At 49.0% G+C, this 3,354-nt stretch overlaps 1 protein-coding gene across 3 annotated transcripts in view; it reads left to right on the top strand.

Annotated features, from left to right (window-relative positions):
* GPR161 (G protein-coupled receptor 161) overlaps positions 1 to 3,354 on the top strand; it is a 29,875-nt gene that overhangs the window by 8,613 nt on the left and 17,908 nt on the right. The gene's annotated exons all lie outside the window — the stretch shown is intronic.

Here is a 3,354-nt window from a genome sequence, read left to right as displayed (position 1 = left end):
AAGTGGCTTTAGCTTCTCAGTGTTGTGCTTTAACCCACTGCGCCACCAGGGAGGGCCCCTTTTTTCTTTTTTAAAAAGATTTATTTATTCATGCCTACAGAACTGGGGTACAGGCCAGAGGTGCAGGAGTGGTGAGAGGCTTCACCAGAAACAGAGTGGGGAGCAGAACAGGCAAACCTATGAGCTATACTGCTTAGGGAAGCAGCGGGCGGATCAGGAGAGGTCTGCTACACTTTGTGGGTCACCTCCCTGGCGGGAGATCGAACTGGCGCTGAAGTGGCTACTACAAGCTTCACAGTGCTGTGTCCTAACCCATTGCACCACCAGGGAGGGCCCCGTCCAGTACCTTTTAACACAGAGTCCCTCCAGTGAGTGCTCCCTCACTCCTTAGCTGCCCCTCCTTGGACACTCTCCCCTTGGGCCTGTCCTTAGGGATCAGTGGTGGTCTTGCATTGTTCCTGGCAACTCAGTGTGTGCTAGTGCCAGATCTTGGGGTCCCTTATGCCCCCCCCATGGAATTGTCACCATCCTGTCCATGTAAAGAGGTTCCCTATCTGATATATCCGATCATAGCTTTGGAGTTGATAAGGTTCTGGAGATAACCTCGCCACCTTTAATGAGGCTGAGCTATATCTTGTCAGATACAACATGTCTTTAAACCTTTTTTTGTTAGCTTGTTTTGAAGAAGTTTTGGAGAAGAGGTATGAAAATAGTACAGAGAATACCCATCCCCTCAGCCTCTCCTGGTGTTAATGCACCACTTGCCTATAATGTCCCAGCCTAGGGTGGTTAACACTGGGACAGTGCATGTAACTTAAGGCTTCACTTCTGTGTCACCCCCTTCCCCACAATCCTCTGCTTCGAGTTCAGTCCAGGATCCCACCTTGCAGTCAGTCATCACGCCTTTCTTGACTTCTTCCACCTTTGGCAAGTCTTTGCTCTCTCCTCGTCTTCCATGACATTGACAGGTCCGTTGAGCACCAATCAAGGGTTTTGTAGAATGTGCACCCCCGTGTGTGTTCAGCAATGTGGGACATTGTACAGTGTTAGCAGGAACACCGCAGGGGTGAGCTTAGTGACCATGTCAGGAACACGTCACATGTCTCATTGCTGGTTATGCTATCATTGAGTGCCTTCCTGGTTAATGTCTTAGTGAGCTCAGACTGCTTCTAACAAAATAGCAAACTACAGAAATTTATTTTCTCCAGTTCTAGAGACCAGAAGTCTGAAACCAGGGTGCAAGCATGGATGGTTTTGAGTGAGTCTTCTTGCTATGTGTGGAGAGAGAGAGAATATATCAGAAGGACCCTACCCTCCTGACCTCCCCTAGACCTACTCACCCCCAAAGACCCTAATTCTTTTTTTTAAAGATTTATTTATTTATGCATACAGAATTGGGGTACAGGCCAGAGGCTCAGGGGTGGTGAGAGGATTCACCAGAGACAGAGTGGAGAGCAGAACAGGCAGATTGACGAGGAGCAGCGAGCAGCGGGCAGGTCAGGAGAGGTCTGCCTCGCCATGTGGTCACCTCCAGGGCAGGCGGGAATCGAACTCATGCGGAAGCGGCTTTATATTCTCAGTGCTGTGCTTTAACCCGCTGCGCCACCAGGAAGGGCCAAGACCCTAATTCTTAATACTACTATCATATTTGGTGTTAGGGCTTCAATATATGAAATTTGGAGGCTACACAAACATCCCATTCACACAGTTAAGTGACCTTATAAAATTGCTTCTTTTCCCATTGTAATTAATAAATACAATTGAGGAGATATTTTGAGGGACTTCAGATACTCTGTTTCTCTTTCACCTCCCACACTGTTTTGGGGGGAATTGCTGGCAGTTGCTACTGTTCTGTCCTTGTGGGATAGTAGTTGAGTTTCTAGAGCCATGTTTGAGGAAGACCATCATCCCATGAGCTATTGGAAGAGAAGTTCTGAGGACACGTATCACATTGTGTCTGTCTTGGATAGCAAGACTAATCTCTTGCTGGAAGACTTGGGCCAAACCACGTGAGTTAATTTTTCCTCTTATGATGCTTCCTAAATTATCGCAAACACATGGTAACATAAACAGTCAAACAAGCCAGCACCACTGCCTGATGTGTGATGGGCTATTTCTTCTTGAGAGAAGGAAGTCTGGGACTCTTGTTTTGACCATAGTAGAGAAAAATCTCCCTGCATCCCAGTATTTTAATCACTGAAATTCTTTCACCCCTGCAAAGTCAAGGATGGTATGCCTGTAAACTGGGAGCGCGTTAAGGGTTTGTTTTCATTTCACTCTTTGTCCAGACTTTATAAAAATCACTTACTGTCAAGCAGAAAACAAAAAATTACATTTTCTATTCTCATGAATTTAAGAATGAGGAAAAAAGAAAGAAAAAAAAAACAAGGAAAGAGAAGAGAGGAGGAAACAGGTAAATAGAACAACTACAAAAACATCTACTTTTGGGGCAAGTTTCTCTGCCAGGCCCTTGCGAATGTCCGGAGACCAGAGGAAGGACCAGTGTGGCGGGGCAGGGAAGGTGGCTGCAGCCGGCGGGCTCCCTCTTGCTGAGGGAAAAGCCTCCTGTGGGATGTTTTGGGGTTGAGGATGGGTGGGACAGTGCTGGGTTCTGAGTTGTTTCCCCAGGATGAATGCTGAGGTTTCTGTTGTCTTCCCTGGAAGGTCTGCTCCCAGGCAGAGGCCAGCCCCAGCAGACCCTTGGAAAGAGCACCCCCCTGCACCCCTCCCCCCACCTATGCTGGGAATGTGCCCTGAGAGACAACCCTGGCTCCCACCTCCCCTCCCTGAGCCTCTGCTGATCCAGGGCTGAGGAATCCTGCATCGGGGGCTTGACCAGCCTCAGGTGATGATGAATCCCAGCTGACCTCCTCAGGGGCCTGACCGGCCTCAGGTGCTGCCCCCAAATTTACCACAGTGCCCAGTGGGCTTGCTCTCCTGCCTCGCTCTCAGAGCATGCTCCAGCCTTGAGTGCAGTTTGAGAAGGATGGCGAGATTCCTTCCACAGCCAACAAGAAGTGACTTGGAAGCTCTGTCTTGGTTTATTACCCTCCCTCCCCCACTGCCTGGCTACCTGGGGGAACTTTTTTTTTTTAAAGATTTATTTATTTATGCATACAGAAGTGGGGTAGAGGCCAGAGGTGCAGGGGCGGTGAGAAGATTCACCAGAGACAGAGTGGGGAGCAGAACAGGGAAGTACACTGCTGAGGGGAGCAGTGGGCAGGTCAGGAGAGGTCATGATGCCATGTGGTCATCTCCTGGGGGGGAGATAGAACTCATGAAGAGGCTGCAGCTCACTTCATAGTGCTGTGCTTTAACCCATTGCGCCACCAGGGAGGGCCTGGAAGGCTTTTT

The sequence above is a fragment of the Condylura cristata genome, unplaced genomic scaffold, assembly GCF_000260355.1.
Source record: "Condylura cristata isolate star-nosed mole 26May11 unplaced genomic scaffold, ConCri1.0 scaffold00024, whole genome shotgun sequence".
Taxonomy (NCBI): Eukaryota; Metazoa; Chordata; class Mammalia; order Eulipotyphla; family Talpidae; genus Condylura; species Condylura cristata.
Note: the sequence above shows the minus strand (reverse complement) of the source record. Positions and strands in the feature narration are given on the sequence as shown.